The sequence below is a fragment of the Dendrobates tinctorius genome, unplaced genomic scaffold, assembly GCF_039654945.1.
Source record: "Dendrobates tinctorius isolate UK_male_01 unplaced genomic scaffold, ASM3965494v1 ptg000007l, whole genome shotgun sequence".
Classification (NCBI taxonomy): domain Eukaryota; kingdom Metazoa; phylum Chordata; class Amphibia; order Anura; family Dendrobatidae; genus Dendrobates; species Dendrobates tinctorius.
This window is the reverse complement of record NW_027361675.1, coordinates 47,270,111-47,288,025: the sequence shown is the minus strand read 5'-3', so window position 1 is coordinate 47,288,025 and position 17,915 is coordinate 47,270,111. Positions and strand designations below refer to the sequence as shown.

General features: G+C 45.5%; 5 non-coding genes across 5 annotated transcripts; all 5 read right to left on the bottom strand.

The window, feature by feature from the left end:
* Nucleotides 1-218, bottom strand: LOC141089116 (small nucleolar RNA U3). The gene has a single exon (XR_012232182.1). It is a non-coding gene; the product is annotated as a small nucleolar RNA U3 (small nucleolar RNA).
* Nucleotides 219-6,004: 5,786 nt separating this feature from the next.
* On the bottom strand, nucleotides 6,005-6,222 carry LOC141089028 (small nucleolar RNA U3). Its single transcript, XR_012232150.1, has one exon. It is a non-coding gene; the product is annotated as a small nucleolar RNA U3 (small nucleolar RNA).
* A 1,315-nt stretch (nucleotides 6,223-7,537) lies between these two features.
* On the bottom strand, nucleotides 7,538-7,755 carry LOC141089106 (small nucleolar RNA U3). Its single transcript, XR_012232176.1, has one exon. It is a non-coding gene; the product is annotated as a small nucleolar RNA U3 (small nucleolar RNA).
* Nucleotides 7,756-12,915: 5,160 nt separating this feature from the next.
* LOC141089080 (small nucleolar RNA U3) lies at nucleotides 12,916-13,133 on the bottom strand. The gene has a single exon (XR_012232169.1). It is a non-coding gene; the product is annotated as a small nucleolar RNA U3 (small nucleolar RNA).
* A 3,157-nt stretch (nucleotides 13,134-16,290) lies between these two features.
* Nucleotides 16,291-16,508, bottom strand: LOC141089092 (small nucleolar RNA U3). Its single transcript, XR_012232172.1, has one exon. It is a non-coding gene; the product is annotated as a small nucleolar RNA U3 (small nucleolar RNA).
* Between the last annotated feature and the right edge of the window lie 1,407 nt (nucleotides 16,509-17,915).

The window sequence follows — 17,915 nt, the reverse complement described above, 5'->3', positions numbered from 1 at the left end:
CCCACTCAGCTTGTGATCTCCCCCTCCGCCCTCTCTGTAACAGAGAAGGAGAATGATCATCACCAGCAATCAGCCCCTGCAAGGAAGCAGAACTGAGAGCTCACTTCACGCTCAGGAGAGATCACTACAGCTCCTCCTCGTGGTTGGGAAGGTTGGACACTTTAGAGCACATTTCTCAAATCACACACTATAGAAATGATCCCTGAAAGTATAGTCTTAACCTCTTCCTGGCGAGGATGACCTCCGGGGGACAGGACCCTGCGTGTAACATGAGGGAGACTCATTAACACAACATCACACATAACAAGGCTGTAAATAAACGCTGATACAGTGTGATCCATGGCGGGTGATCAGAGACTGCAGGGTGACTAGAAGCTAATAAAATTGTATGCGAGCTGGGAAACCTCACACCCATAATGCATCTGCTCTCCTCTCTACATTAGCATAAGTGACTGTGCAGTGTTAGTGCTGAGCTGGCAAGTGGTGCCCAAACAAATTCAAATTCAAAGAAGCTTTATTGGCAGGACTAACTACACATTAGTTTTGCCAAAGCAAGTGTACAAAAGGGAATAGGGATAAGGACTGTAGGGATGTTGGGTAGGGGCTGTAGGAAAGGTGGATGGGGGCAGATCCAGGATAGGGCTATAGAAGTCCATGGCATAGGGAAGGTGGATGGGGGGCATGGGACATATCCAGGGTGGGGGCTATAGAAGTCCATGGCATAGGGAAGGTGGATAGGTGGATGGGGGGGATAGGGGCAGATCCAGGGTGGGGACTACAGAAGTCCATGGCATAGAGAAGGAGGATTGGGGGGGCATGGGGCAGATCCAGGGTGGGGGCTATAGAAGTCCATGGCATAGGGAAGGTGGATGGGGGGCATGGGGCAGATCCAGGGTGGGGGCTATAGAAGTCTATGGCATAGGGAAGGTGGATGGGGGGGCATGGGAGTCCATGGCATAGGGAAGGTGGACGGGGGGGCATGGGGCAGATCCAGGGTGGGGGCTATAGAAGTCCATGGCATAGGGAAGGTGGATGGGGGGGATGGGGGAAGATCCAGGGTGGGGCTATAGAAGTCCATGGCATAGGGAAGGTGGACGGGGGGGCATGGGGCAGATCCAGGGTGGGGGCTATAGAAGTCCATGGCATAGGGAAGGTGGATGGGGGGGATGGGGGAAGATCCAGGGTGGGGCTATAAAAGTCCATGGCATAGGGAAGGTGGATGGGGGATGGGGCAGATCCAGGATGGTGCTATAGAGGTCCATGGCATAGGGAAGGTGGATGGGGGGCATGGGGCAGATCCAGGGTGGGGGCCATAGAAGTCCATGGCATAGGGAAGATGGATGGGGGGCCTGGGGCAGATCCAGGGTGGGGGCTATAGAAGTCCATGGCATAGGGAAGGTGGATGGGGGGATGGGGGCAGATCCAGGGTGGGGGCTATAGAAGTCCATGGCATAGGGAAGGTGGATGGGGGGGCATGGGGCAGATCCAGGGTGGGGGCTATAGAAGTCCATGGCATAGGGAAGGTGGATGGGGGGCCTGGGGCAGATCCAGGGTGGGGGCTATAGAAGTCCATGGCATAGGGAAGGTGGATGGGGGGCATGGGGCAGATCCAGGGTGGGGGCTATAGAAATCCATGGCATAGGGAAGGTGGATGGGGGGGCATGGGGCAGATCCAGGGTGGGGGCTATAGAAGTTCATGGCATAGGGAAGGTGGATGGGGGGCCTGGGGCAGATCCAGGGTGGGGGCCATAGAAGTCCATGGCATATCATAGTTCTCTTTCTCGCAGTCTATGACATTCGCTGCTATCTCCACTGCTTTTTCTTCTTCCCCCAGCAGGATATATGTTTTCTCTTCCTGCTTCATGGTGATGAAATCCGGGAACAGATGTGAGAGTCTCCTGAAGTGAGTGCCCCTCACTGCTGAGTATTTGGGGCAGTGTAGCAGGTAGTGGGTCTCATCCTCCAGGGCCTCCTGGTCACAGTGTTGGCACAGTCTTTCCTCCCTGGGCTTGTAGCTCTGCCTGTGTCGGCCGGATTCGATGGCCAGACTGTGGGCACTGAGTCTATATCGGCTCAGGATCTTGCGGTCTCTTGGGTCCGGGAGTTTCCCCAGATATGGGGCCAGTCTGTAGCCTCTCTGTAAACTCTGGTACATGGTCAGTTTCTGTGAGCTGATGATGTCGTTCTTCCAGTCACTGATGTACCTCTCCTGGCCTTCGTCTACCATCTTCCTGACTCCGGCTTTTGTCAGGTTGTTGTACTGTACATGGCAGACGTGCCACTACTGATACATTCAGCCACTCACGGTACTGAGGGCTGTGGAGGAGAGGTCAGATCTGCACCAATCACATATTAACCGGGTTAACCCCTTAACCCCAGAGCTTTTTTCTGTTTTGCGTTTTCGTTTTTTGCTCTCCTTCTTCCCAGAGCCATAACTTTTTTATTTTTCCGTCAATAAGGCCATGTGAGGGCTTATTTTTTGTGGGACGAGTTGTACTTTTCAACAACACCATTGGTTTTACCATGTCGTGTACTAGAAAACAGGAAAAAACTGCCAAGTGCGATAAAATTACAAAAAGTGCAATCCCACACTTGTTTTGTGTTTGCTTTTTTTATTAAGGTAACTAAATGCCAAAACTGACCTGCCATTATGATTCTCCAGGTCATTACGAGTTCATAGACACCAAACATGTCTAGGTTCTTTTTTTATGAGTGTTGAAAAAAATTCCAACTTTCCTAAAAAATAAAAAAATTGCACCTTATTCCAATACCCATAGCGTCTCCATTTTTCGTGATCTCGGGTTGGGTGAGGGCTTATTTTTTGCACACTGAGATTACATTTTTAATGATACCACTTTGGTGCAGATACAATGTTTTGATCGCCCTTTATTACATTTAAATGCAGTGTCGCAGCGACTAAAAAAAAAAATTCTGGTGTTTTGACTTTTATTCTCACTACACCGTTTAGCGATCAGGTTAATCCTTTTCCTTATTGATAGATCGGGCGATTCAAAACGCAGCTATATATTTGATATTATTTTTATTGTTTCATTTTGAATGGGGCGAAAGGGGTGTGATTTGAACGTTTATACTTTTTTATATTTTTAAACACTTTTTTTTCCTTACTTTTGGCATGCTTCAATAATCTCCATGGGAGACTAGAAGCTGCCACAACCGGATCGGCTCTGCTACATAGAGGTGATGATCAGATCGCATCTATATAGATGTGCTCACTTGCCCTGAGCGCCGAACACTGGGTGGCGCTCACAGCAAGCCAGCACTAACAATCATAGAGGTCTCCAGGAGACCTCTGATTGTCATGCCAACACACTGGTGACTCGCGATCACGTGACTTGGTTCACTGGTGAGTGTATTTCCGGCGCGATTGCTGGAAGCGCTTGTAAATTCCACTGTCAGAGTTTGACAGCGGCATTTAACTGGTTAATAGCTGCGGGTGGATCGCGATTCCACCCGCGGCTATTGCGGGCACATGTTAACTGTTTAAAACAGCAGACATGTCCCGGGAAAGATGTGGGCTCAGTGGCAGAGCCCACATCAAAGTGAGGGAGTCCAACATTGGCGTAAATGTGTGCCCGATGTTGGAAAGGGGTTAGTCATCTATAGTAATAAGGGGTTATTCACACATTGCTTTTTTGCAGTATTATTTCTGGTGCGTTTATTTGGGCGGAAAAGCTTTTTTTATAGTACCAGACAAAGCAATGAAATTTCAGAAATATGATGCACAGCCTTGTTTTGTTTTCTTTCCTGGCTGACATTAAGCACTGCAATTTTCTTTTACCAACTGAAAGTAATGAAAAACTGCAAAAACAAAGAAAAAATGCAGAACAACATTTGTGCTACTTTTTTTTCTGTATTTGTGGTTCACAAATCTAAAGGTATTACCATATACTGTAGATAAATCACACGAGATCCTCACCAAATAGCTGCATTTTATACCCAATGTTCTTAGTGCCAAAAAAACGCTGTAAAGACTCAATATTAGGCCTCGTTCACACTGAGTATGTGGTCAGTATTTTACATCAGTATTTGTTACCCAAAACCAGGTGAGGAACAATCAGGGGAAAAGTATAAGGCCGGGGTCACACTGGTGAGGAATACGGCCGAGTGAGAGGCGCTAAAAGCATGCACTAGACACGGACCAATGATTCTCTATGGGGTCCCTCGCACCAGGCGTATATTTCTCATCCGTATCCTACGCTCCGTGCCAATCGCAGCATGCTGCGATTGTCAGCGTACTACGGCCGTAGTACGCCAATGCAAGTCTATGGGTGCGCAAAAAATACGGATTACACACGGACCACACATGTGACTTGCGAGAAATACGCACCAGGTGTCTTTTACCAAAGCCGGCAATTCAGTGCGCTATACAGTAAACTCACACTGACAGGTTTAATAAAGAAAGAAAGAATAGATATATACACATAGAATACACACATATATATATATATATATATATACACATATATACATTCTATGTGTCTATATCTATTCTTTGGTTTCTGTTATAAACCCTGTCATAGGGCTCCATTATATGTCCATTTTGCAAGCCTGCGAGAAAATCTCGCTATACGGATGCCATACGGATTACATACGGATGCTGACATGCACAAAATACGCAACCACACCTTGTTTACGGATGACATACGGAGCACTATTTAGGGGTCTGTCATCCGTATTACGCATGTAAAATACTGACCGTATTTTGCGTCGGTTAGTGTGACCCCGGCCTCATAGAAACACGTGCACTAATTCTGCATTTCTGACCCACTCCGGGTTTTGGCTGATAAATACTGATAGTGTGACTGTAGCTGTAAAGGGATTATCAACTACTAGGACAACCCCTTCTTGAACTAAAAGTTTGGCCCCAATAAAATAAAAAAATTTAGACTCACCTCCGATGCTGGCGCCGATCCAGAGGTGTCGGCACTCACGGTCCCAGGGGTGTGATGCGATGGCGGTGATTGGGAGCATCACGTGTCATTCCACTGCATCACAGCCCCGGGACCGCGAATGCTGGAACAGCGCCGGCACTGGAGTATAACAATTTTATAAGAATATAAGTAGAAGATTTTTTATGTTATTGGGACCAAACCTATAGTTCAAGAAGGGCTTGTACTAGTAGTGGATAACTCCTTTAAAGGTCAAGAGTTTGGTGCACGTTCCGCTTCCTCCTTTGCATACAGGGGTCCTTTCTCTGTTTTTCATTGACAGTGTTCAAAGTGATCACCGCCCGAAAGCTGCCGGGGTGTGAGCAGCCGCACGCGTTCTCATTGCCTCCTTTCTTCTGCCGCCGCTTGCTGTAGTTCCCAGGTATTAGGCTACCTTACCACATTCAGAAATGTATACAGTATCAAAACCGCAGTAGCCGACTGTTATAGTATAGTGGATGGGACTTCAAGAAATCAGTGTAGTGAAGGTAAAGCCCCCGTTACACACTGCGATATCGCTAGCAATATCGCTGTAAAGTCACCGATTTTGTGACGTTATAGCGATATTGCTAGCGATATCACTGCATGTGATACTTACCTCCGACCGGCTCCCCCGCTGGTTATCGCTGATCGCGCGAGAAGCTGCTGGACCATTCCTCGTCGGTCACTTCCTGCGGCGCTTCCTGCTGTGACGACAGCGACGCAGGATCGCCACGTCTAACAGGTAAGTAGCGATCCCCGTCCCCTGCAATATCGCTGGTGAGATCTGCCTGTGTGGCAGCTCATTAGCGACCACCCAGCGATTCACCAGCGATCCTGACCGCATCATATCGCTGGTGAGTCGCTAGGTGTAACGAGGATCGCATCATATCGCTGGTCGGGATCGCTGGTGAGTCGCTAGGTGTAACGAGGATCGCATCATATCGCTGGTCGGGATCGCTGGTGAGTCGCTAGGTGTAACGGTACCCTTAGTTGAGTAAAACAATCACTATTTATAAAACCAATTCTGTTGAGTTCTCTTTTTCATCTAATCTTAATTACTTATTTATTAACCCCCCACTCAGCTTGTGATCTCCCCCTCCGCCCTCTCTGTAACAGAGAAGGAGAACGATCATCACCAGCAATCAGCCCCTGCAATGAAGCAGAACTGAGAGCTCACTTCACGCTCAGGAGAGATCACTACAGCTCCTCCTCGTGGTTGGGAAGGTTGGACACTTTAGAGCACATTTCTCAAGTCACACACTATAGAAATGATCCCTGAAAGTATAGTCTTAACCTCTTCCTGGCCGGGATGCCCCTCCGGGGGATAGGACCCTGCGTGTAACATGAGGGAGACTCATTAACACAACATCACACATAACAAGGCTGTAAATAAACGCCGATACAGTGTGATCCATGGCGGGTGATCAGAGACTGCAGGGTGACTAGAAGCTTCTACACTTGTATCCAAGATGGGAAACCTCACACCCATAATGCATCTGCTCTCCTCTCACATTAGCATAAGTGACTGTGCAGTGTTAGTGCTGAGCTGGCAAGTGGCGCACATACACTGTACATGGCAGACGTGCCACTGCCGATACATTCAGCCACCGCCGGTACTGAGGGCTGTGCAGGAGATGTCAGATCCGCACCAATCGCATAGTAATCATCTATAGTATAAGGGGGTATTCACACAGTGCGGTTTTGCAGTATTATCTGTGGGGCGTTTATTTGTGCAGAAAAGAAGCTTTGTTTTATAGAACCAGCAAAAGCAATGAGATTTCAGAATTATTTGCTTTTTTTCCTGACATTAAGCATTGCAGTTTTCTTTTACCAATTTAAAGTAATGAAAAACTGCAAAAACAAAGAAAAAATACAGAAAAACATTTCTGCTGCATTTCTTTGCTGCATTTTTGGCTCAAAAACCTGACCGTATTACCATATACTGTAGAAAAATCACATGAGATCTCACCAAATAGCGGCACTGTAACATTGTAACTTGGAAAAGGGGGTCCGTCACGAGTTTGGTGCACGTTCCGCCTCCTCCTTTGCATACAGGGGCCCTTCTACGTTTTTCACTGACATTGCTCATACTGATCACCATCTGAATGCTGCCGGGGTGTGAGCAGCCGCACGCATTCTCATTGCCTCCTTCTTCTGCCACAGCTTGCTGCAGTTCCCGGGTATTATTGTAGTGAGCAGCGTCAGAAGGAACGAGGCAAAGAGGAGAACGTGCGCCACTGCACATGTCAGCGCCATTCAGACAGTGGTCGGTCTGGGAAGCGAGGACGGTCAATCAGAAATGAGGGAACAGCCCCAATATGCCAGTGAGGAGGGAAAAAATGGTACAGCAAGGTCATCTGCACATGAATTACAAGCCAATAACCAACACAGAGTGATTGCTATAGTGGGCTCAGTGCCTACAGTACAGCTCTAATCTACATCCGAATGATCCTGTGAGTTTACCCTTTGTTAGCACACTACAGTCATATCACCCAGCCTGGAGACTTACTGATGAGGCGCTATCACCCCGAATGTTTGTGCTCTCAATATTAGAAAGCATAAATCTTTCTAATATTATTAACTTTAAAAAAAATTTTAAAAAACCAACCACTCAGCTTGTGATCTCCCCCTCCGCCCTCCCTGTAACAGAGAAGGAGAACGATCATCACCAGCAATCAGCCTCTGCAATGAAACAGAACTGAGAGCTCACTTCACGCTCAGGAGAGATCACTACAGCTCCTCCTTGTGGTTGGGAAGGTTGGACACTTTAGAGCACTTTTCTCAAGTCACACACTATAGAAATGATCCCTGAAAGTATAGTCTTAACCTTTTCCTGGCCGAGATGACCTCCGGGGGATAGGACCCTGCGTGTAACATAGGGAGACATCACACCTGGCACATAGTGACCCTACAGAGGCTTCTGTACTTGTATAACGGATCCATAATCCTCCAGATCACAGAGGTCTCTGGTCCTAATCTGCATGTTTCACATCAACCAGCCAATGGGAAACACCATGAACCTGTAGCTCCGCCTACACAGTCTGCACATTGGAAGATCAGGTCTTGCCACATGGGTGAATGAACAGACAAGAGAACTATCCCTGGGTAGTAGTAAGGCAAAGGCTGGAGTCACACTTGCGAGAAATTCGCACGGGTCTCGTGTCTCAATACCCGGTACTGCCGCCAGCACTCGTGACCGGAGTGTGCGGCTGCATATATTTCTATGCAGCTGAGCGCTCTGGTCCGAGTGCCAGGTATTGAAACACGAGACTCCTGCGAGTTAAAAGTGGCTGGGACCCTAGGAGGTAGCGACCATGCTATTTTAGAATTTTGGATAACTAGAGGCGGAAGACCTGTGAAGACTCAGACGTCAAGGTTAGATTTCAGAAAGGCAAATTTTAAGGGATTCAGAAAGAGAATTGGAGGGATCCAATGGCTGGATATCCTTAAAGACAAAAATGTCCAGGAAGGATGGGAAATCTTGAAAAATGAAATTCTCAAAGCACAGTTGTTAACAATTCCGAAAAGAGGGAAGAATAGGAAGCATTTAAGGAAACCAGGATGGATGAACACAGAACTTAAGCACATGCTAAAAGGAAGAAAAAAATGTTTATAAAATGGAAAGAGGGAGGCATATCTAAAGAAGAATATAATGCTGTCTGCAGAACCTGCAGAACCTGCTGTCTGCAGAACATGCAGGGCACAAATCAGATTACCTAAAGCTGAAAATGAATTGAGGCTTGCAAGAGATGTCAAAAGCAATAATAAAGGATTTTGGGGATATGTCAAAAGTAAAAGAAAAGTCAAAGATGCTATAGGATTTTTACAGGATGAAAATGATGAAATGGTAAGACAGGATGTTGAGAAGGCTAAACTTTTAAATTCCTATTTTGCATCTGTTTTCTCTCAGAAAGGAAATGTAACATCAACTGTTATTCACTGTCCTATTAAGGGAATAGAAGAATCCAGGATGTCTATAAACAGAAAGATAGTGAGGAAACACTTAGCTAACCTAAATGAATTCAAGTCTCCAGGTCCAGATGAATTACACCCCAGAGTACTGAAGGAGATAGCAGAAGAAATTTTTGAACCCCTCTCCATAATCTTTGAAAATTCTTGGAGAACAGGAGAAGTGCCAGAAGACTGGAGAAGAGCAAATGTTGTTCCTATCTTCAAAAAGGGGAAGAAGGTGGACCCAGGCAACTATAGGCCGGTGAGTCTGACTTGTATACCAGGAAAGATCTTTGAACAAATTATTAAAAAACATGTATGTCAATACCTGGATAAGAATGAAGTGATTAAACAGAGTCAGCATGGGTTTGTAACTAATAAGTCATGTCAGACTAACTTAATTTCCTTCTATGACAGTATCACTGATTGGGTGGATCAAGGAAATGCTGTAGATATAGTATATCTTGACTTCAGCAAAGCATTTGACAAAGTCTCTCATACAATCCTTATTGAAAAAATGACTAAGTATGGAATGGACAAGGCAACTGTTAGGTGGATTCATAACTGGCTTAGTGATCGGACGCAAAGAGTGGTCGTAAATGGCTGCACATCCAGTTGGAAGAATGTCTCAAGTGGGGTACCACAGGGCTCTGTCCTGGGCCCTGTATTGTTCAACATCTTTATCAACTATTTAGATGAAGGAATTGAGGGTAAACTGATTAAATTTGCTGATGACACAAAGCTAGGAGGGATAGCGAATACTAGAGAAGAGAGAGAGAGGATTCAAAAAGATTTAAATAAACTGGAGAAGTGGGAAGCAACTAACAGAATGGTTTTTAACAGGGAGAAATGCAAAGTACTACATCTGGGCAATAAAAATGAAAAAAGCATATATAGAATGGGAGGAATAGGGCTAAGTGACAGCACATGTGAAAAAGACTTGGGTATACTAATAGATCACAGACTGAATATGAGTCAACAGTGTGATGCAGCAGCAAAAAAGGCAAATGCAATTCTAGGATGTATTAACAGAAGCATACAGTCTAGATCACGTGAAGTCATTATTTCCCTCTACTCCTCTTTGGTCAGACCTCATCTGGAATATTGTGTCCAGTTTTGGGCACCACATTTTAAAAAAGACATCAACAAACTGGAGCAAGTTCAGAAAAGAGCGACCAGAATGGTGACCGGTCTGCAAACCTTGTCTTATGAGGAAAGGTTGCAGGATTTGGGAATGTTTAGTTTGCAAAAGAGAAGACTGAGAGGAGACTTAATAGCTGTCTACAAATATCTAAAGGGCTGTCACATTGTAGAAGGATCAACTTGATTCTCATTTGCACAAGGAAAGACTAGAAGCAATGGGATGAAACTGAATGGGAGGAGACACAGATTAGATATTAGAAAAAACTTTTTGACAGTTAGAGTGATCAATGAGTGGAACAGGCTGCCACGAGAAGTGGTGAGTTCTCCTTCAATGGAAGTCTTCAAACAGAGGCTGGACAAACATCTGACTGGGATGATTTAGCGAATCCTGCTTTGAGCAGGGGGTTGGACCAGATGGCCCAGGAGGTCCCTTCCAACTCTACGATTCCATGATTTTATGATTCTATGATTCTCGCAAGTGTGACCCCAGCCTAAGAGAGCAGTCCCTTGTTTATAGGGCTATGAGAGCGGTCCCTGGGTGGTAGGGCTAAAGCTGGAGTCACACATAGCAACTTCCCAGCGATCCCGACAACGATATCAACGTGTCAGGATCGCTGGTGAGTCGCTATGTGATCGCTGGTGAGCTGTCAAACAGCTCCCAGCACTTTAACCCCCGGCACACTGAGATCAAACATGATCGCAGTGTTCTGGTGGCATAGGGAAGCATCGGGCAGAGTGGGTGCTCCCTGCGTGCTTCCCTAAGGGTGTGTGCACACGCTGCGGATTCTGCTGCGGGTACGCAGCAGTTTTTGCTGCGGTGTACAGTATCATTATTCCCTATGGGAATAAAAAAACCGCAGTTCAGACGGTGCGGATTTTTCCGCGGTTTTGAAACCGCAGAAAGAACTGACATGTCAATTCTTTCTGCGGATTCCGCTGCGGTTTGCCATCTCCTCCATTGTGGAGATGAAAAACCGCAGGGCAGAACCGCAGGCCAATCCACAGGTAAAACCGCAAGTCTTTTGACCTGCAGATTTACCTGCGGATTTTACAAAATCCGCGCGGCCAAATCCGCACCCCAATCCGCAGCGTGTGCACGTAGCCTTAGACCAACGAAATGTGATCGCTTTGTTCCAAGGGCCTCCTCCCTGCAGGACCCCAGATCCAAGATGGCCTCGGGGTCCTTCCGGGACCTGCAGGGAGGTGGCTTCTCATTGCCTGCTGAGAGCAGACACCGGCAAGCCTCCTGCACTGCCTGTCAGATTGCTGATCTGACACAGTGCTGTGCAAAGTGTCAGATCAGTGATCTGACACTATATAGTGATGTCCCACCCTGGGACAAAGTGAAAAAGTAAAAAAAAAAAAAAAAAAAAAAATATGTAAAAATATTTTTTAAAAATTCCTAAATAAAGAAAAAAACTAAATAAATATTCCCCATTAAATACTTTTCTTTCTGTAAAAAAACAATAAAAGTACACATATTTAGTATCGCCGCATCCATAACGACCCGCTCTATAAAACTGTCCCACTAGTTAACCCCTTTAGTGAACCCCATAAAAAAAAAGCAAAAAAAAATGCTTTATCATCATACCGCCGATCAAAAAGTGGAATAACAAGACGAATATAAATAAACATGGTACCGTTGAAGACGTCTTCTTGTCCCGCAAAAAACGAGCCACCATACAGCGTCATCAATTTTGCTTTGAAAAACTCAAACGGTGCTCCTTCCCTTCCGTGCTCTGCCATGGCGCTCTGAGGCTATGTGCACATGCTGCGGATTGGTCTGCGGATTTGTATCTGCAGAACCGCAGGTAAACCCACAGGTAAAATGACCCGCGGTTTTACCTGCGGAATGGCCTGCGGTTTTCCCTTGCGGATTATCACCTCTGCAATGGAGGAGATGGTAAACCGCAGCATAATCCGCAGAAAAGAAGTGACATGTCATTTCTTTCTGCGGATTCAAAACCGCAGCTTTTCCGCAGTTAAAAATCCGCAGCATGTGCACAGCAGAATGTAAATCACATAGATTTACATGGTACTGTACACTGTCTGCAGAACTGCTGCAGAGCCGCAGCGGATCCGCAGCAAAAACCGCAGCGTGTGCACATAGCCTAAGAGTAGTTTCCCCCACATAGGGGTATCAGTGTACTCAGGACAAATTGCACAATAACTTCTGGGGTCCAATTTCTCCTGTTACCCTTGGAAAAATAAAAAAAATGGACCTGAAATAATTTTTTGTGAAAAAAACTTAAATGTTCATTTTTTTTTTTAAATATTCAAAAAATTTATGTGAAGCACCTGAAGGGTTAATAAACTTCTTAAATGTGGTTTTGAGCACCTTGAGGGGTTCAGTTTTTAGAATGGTGTCATTTTTGGGTATTTTCTATCATATAGACCCCTCAAAGTGACTTCAAATGTGAGGTGGTCCCTAAAAATAAAATTTTGTTGTAAAAATGAGAAATCGCTGGTCAACTTTTAACCCTTATAACTTTCTACCAAAAAAAAAATTTTGGTTCCAAAATTGTGCTGATGTAAAGTAAACATGTGGGAAATGTTAGTTATCAAGTATTTTATGTGCCATATCTCTGTGATTTAAGGGCATGCAAATTGAAAGTTGAACATTTTTCAACATTTTTGTCAAATTTCCGCTTTTTTCACAAATAAACGGAAGTCATATCAAATAAATTTTACCACTAACATGAAGTACAATATGTCACAAGAAAAACAATGTCAGAATCACCGGGATCCATGGAAGCGTTCCAGAGTTATTACCTCATAAAGGGACAGTGGTCAGAATCATAAAAATTGGTCCAGTCATTAACGTGCAAACCACACTGGGGGTAAAGAGATTAATCTGCTCTTATTAAACTATAAAAAAACATAAACCTCCCCCACTCAGCTTGTGATCTCCCCCTCCGCCCTCTCTGTGACAGAGAAGGAGAACGATCATCACCAGCAATCAGCCCCTGCAATGAAGCAGAACTGAGAGCTCACTTCACGCTCAGGAGAGATCACTACAGCTCCTCCTCGTGGTTGGGAAGGTTGGACACTTTAGAGCACATTTCTCAAGTCACACACTATAGAAATGATCCCTGAAAGTATAGTCTTAACCTGTTCCTGGCTGGGATGCCCCTCCGGAGGATAGGACCCTGCGTGTAACATGAGGGAGACTCATTAACACAACATCACACATAACAAGGCTGTAAATAAACGCTGATACAGTGTGATCCATGGCGGGTGATCAGAGACTGCAGGGTGACTAGAAGCTTCTAGACTTGTATCCGAGATGGGAAACCTCACACCCATAATGCATCTGCTCTCCTTGCAACATTAGCATAAGTGATTGTGCAGTGTTAGGCCTCTTTCACACATCCGTTTTGCGCCGTCAGGCGAGATCCGACTTTTTTTTTAAAAAACCGGACCCGGCAAAATGCAATGCTGGATCCGGTTTTTCCCCATTGACTTGTATTAGCGCCGGATCGCGCCGGATGGCATTGCGGTTCGTCCGTTTTTTGCCGGATCCAGCTATTTGGCTCATTCCGGCGTCTGGAAAAAACGGCTACTGTAACGTTTTTTGTCTCCGGCGAAAAAGCCGGAAGCGCCGGATCCAACGCTTCCGGCTTTTTGCCACAATGAAAGTCTATGGGCGCCGGATCCAGAAAAAGATGGATCCAACCACCGGATCTATTTTTTGAAGTCTGCGCATGCTCAGATCCAATTGGCCAGCCCCCAGGAAACAGATATAACCTGCTAGACGGATCCGGCAGAAAAACGGATCCGTTTCTACAGTTGTCCAAAATTTACGCCGGATCCGTTTTTTCTAAAAATAGCCGGATCCTGCCTGACGGCAAAAAACTGATGTGTGAAAGTAGCCTAAGGGTACCGTTACACTTAGCGATGCACCAGCGATCCCGACAACGATATGGATTGCATTTTAATACAATGTCGCGGCGACCAAAAAACGTAATTCTGGCGTTTTGATCTTTTTCACTCCATTTAGGGATCAGGTTAATCCTTTTTTTTTATTGATAGAGCGGGCGATTCTGAACACAGCGATACCTAATATGTGTATGTGTGATTTTTTTTTTTATTGTTTTATTTTGAATGGGGCGAAAGGGGTGATTTAAACTTTTAGATTTTTTTTAATTTCTTCATATTTTTTAAAACTTTCTTTTACATTTTGTAATGCTTCAATAAACTCCATGGGAGGCTAGAAGCATCCACAACTCGATCACCTATATGTAGCTGAATTCCAGCATTGCTATGAGCGCCGACCACGGGTGGCGCTCATAGCAATGCCTCATCAACAACTATAGAGGTCTTGAAGAGACGTCTGGTTGTGGTGGCAATGCATCACTGACCCCCGATCAAGTGACAGGGGTCGGTGAAGCGCGTATTTCCGGCCCGGCGGCAGGAAGCGCTGGTTAAATCCCGCTGTCAGCGTTTGACAGCGGGATTTAACTAGTTAATAGGAGCGGGTGGATTGCGATTCCACCTGCGCCTATTGCTGGCACGTCAGCTGTTGAAAACAGCTGACGTCCCAGCTTTGATGTGGTCTCGCCGCCGGAGCCCTCATCAAAGCGGGGGTACTGCCATTGAACATACTATCCCGTCCAATGGCAGTAAGGGGTTAAGCACTGCAGTTTTATTTTACCAATTGAAAGTAATGAAAAACTGCAAAAGCAAAGAAACAAAGAAAAAATGCAACATAAAATTTCTGCTGCATTTTTTGCTGTATTTTTGGTTCATAAATCTGACTGTATTACCATATACTGTAGATAAATCACACGGGATCCTCACCAAATAGCTGCACTGTAACTTGGTAAAGGGGGTCCGTCACGAGTTTGGTGCACGTTCCGCCTCCTCCTTTGCATACAGGGGTCCTTTCTACGTTTTTCACTGACATTGCTCATACTGATCACCATCTGAATGCTGCCGGGGTGTGAGCAGCCGCACGCGTTCTCATTGCCGCCTTCTTCTGCCACCGCTTGCTGCAGTTCCCGGGTATTAGTGAGGTGAGCAGCGTCAGACGGAATGAGGCAAAGAGGAGAATGTGCGCCACTGCACAAGTCAGCGCCATTCAGACAGTGGTCGGTCTGGGAAGCGAGGACGGTCAATCAGAAATAGGGGAACGGCCCCAATATGCAAGTGAGGAGGGAAAAGACGGTGCACCAAGGTCATCTGCATATGAATTACAAGGTAACAATAACCAATACAGAGTAGGTATTTTAAGAAAAACAATCTTTTACTATTTTAGTTTATTTATTTACTCATTTATAAAGCGCCATTAATTCCACAGCGCTTTGCAGACATTATCATCACTCTCCCCGATGGGGCTCACACTCTAGATTCCCTGTCAGTATGTCTTTGGAATGTAGGAGGAAATCGGAGAACCCGGAGGAAACCGACGCAAACACAGGGAGAACATACAAACTCCTTGCAGATGTTGTAGTTGGTGGGATTTGAACCCAGGATCCTCAGTGCTAACCACGGAGCCACCATATTTTTAATCAACTATTGTGCAACTTAATGATTACTAAATTAAAAGATAGTAAAGGCCCCGTCACACTAAGCGACTTACCAGTGATCCCGACACCGATATCAAGGTGTCAGGATCGCTAGTAAGTCGCTATGTGATCGCTGGTGAGCTGTCACACAGACAGCTTCACCAGCGATCAGCACAGTGATGCCGAGCGTATGGCATCGCTGTAAGAAATAATAAAAAAAATTAAAAATATAGTTATTCTCACCTTCCGACGTCCTGTTCAGCCATCCTGCCTCTCTCCACGCTCCGGTCCCAGTGATCCTTTGCACGAATGACCGCGAGACTTTGTTATCCCTCGAGACCGTGACATCTCGCGGTCATTCGTGCAAAGGATCACTGGGACCGGAGCGTGGAGAGAGGCAGGATGACTGAACAGGACGTCGGAAGGTGAGAATAACTATATTTTTAATTTTTTTTATTATTTTTTACAGCTGATCGCTGGTCTCCCGCCCGTCACACACAGCGATGCGTGCTGGCCAGCGGGAGACCAGCGACCAAAGAAATGTCCAGAGGTTTCTTCCAGTGATCAGCGATACCACCAGGGGGGCCGCTCGCTGATCGCTGTCACACACAGCGATCTCGCTGGTGAGATCGCTGTTACGTCACAAAACTTGTGACTCAGCAGCAATCTCACTACCGAGATCGCATAGTGAGACGGGGCCTTAACAAACCAATAAGATTATTTGTATCTAATGCTAATTTAACTAAAAAAAAATACCACCCACTCAGCTTGTGATCTCCCCCTCCACCCTCCCTGTAACAGAGAAGGAGAACGATCATCACCAGCAATCAGCCCCTGCAATGAAGCAGAACTGAGAGCTCACTTCACGCTCAGGAGAGATCACTACAGCACCTCCTCGTGGTTGGGAAGGTTGGACACTTTAGAGCACATTTCTCAAGTCACACACTATAGAAATGATCCCTGAAAGTATAGTCTTAACCTCTTCCTGGCCGGGATGCCCCTCCGGGGGATAGGACCCTGCGGGTAACATTAGGGAGACATGACACGGCGTGACACATAATGACCCTGAGAGCCGTGATCCATGGTGGGTGATCAGAGCCGTAACTGCAGTGTGACTAGAAGCTTCTAGACTTGTATAACGGCTCCATAATCCTCCAGCGCAAAGTTCCCTGGTCCTAATTTTAATATGTTACTTTAATCAGACAATGGGAAACACCCTGAGCTTGTAGCTCCTCCTACAAAACCTACACATCAGTAGGTCACATCTTGTCACATGGGTGAATGAACAGACAAGCTGATGCACAACCTCCAGATAGATGAACTTTCAAAAATTTTAAAAAATAACAAATATTTAATATTTTTAAAGAAATGGAATCATCTCCCCAGTTAAAAATAAAGGAAAAAATCATCAGTACTGTAGCATCCATGAAACTACAATCTATGACAATATAAAACAGCTTATAGGGGTTTTCCCATGAACAAAGTTCATTATATTTTACGGGTTCATGTTTTTAAAAAGACTTAGAAATACTTTACCTCACAGAAGAAGCAGCTGCGAGTGCATGTTGTCCTGTCTGTATACTCTTTTTTTTGCTTCTTTCCCTGGCTGGATGTGGAATGATCAGACCCAGGGGTGTACATAGAAATAATGGGGCCACAGCAAAAGTCCTAATTACAACCGCCCACCCAAAAAGAAATATCCACCGGGGGGGGAAAGAAGAGCATATACAACAATTTTGCTGCCCTTAAAAAGTAATTTTGTCAATATTAAAGCCTCTTAGTGTTCCCACACACTATAATGACCCCACTAGCACTCCAAGCACTATAATGCCCCACCCCACATTGCCTCCGGACAGTATAATGCCCCCCACAGAACTCTCCATACAGTATAATGGCCTCCGCACAACCCTCCACACAGTATAATGGACCCCCATAGCACTCCAAATAATATGATGGCCTTCGCATAGCGCTCCAAATAGTATAATTGTTCCGAAATAGCCCTCCAAATAGTAGGATAGCCACCCTAGTAGCATGATAGCTTCAACATAGCCTGCCAAATAGTATGATGGCCAACAAATAGTCCTCCAAACAGTATGATAGCCCCACAAATAGCCCTCCATATAGTATGGTGGCCAACACAAATAGTTTTCCATATAGTATTATGACCTCCCCTATATCCTTTTACTATTCCTACGGATCCTCAATTCTAGAAGTATTTAACTATAAATGTCATTATTGTATTTATGTAATACATACCTACATATTACCTTGATTGGTCTCTATTTCCTCTGATCCTGAATCCTCTATAAGGCCGGGGTCACACTTGCAAGAAACTCACACGAGTCTCACGTCTCAATGCCCGGCACTGCCGCCGGCACTCGGG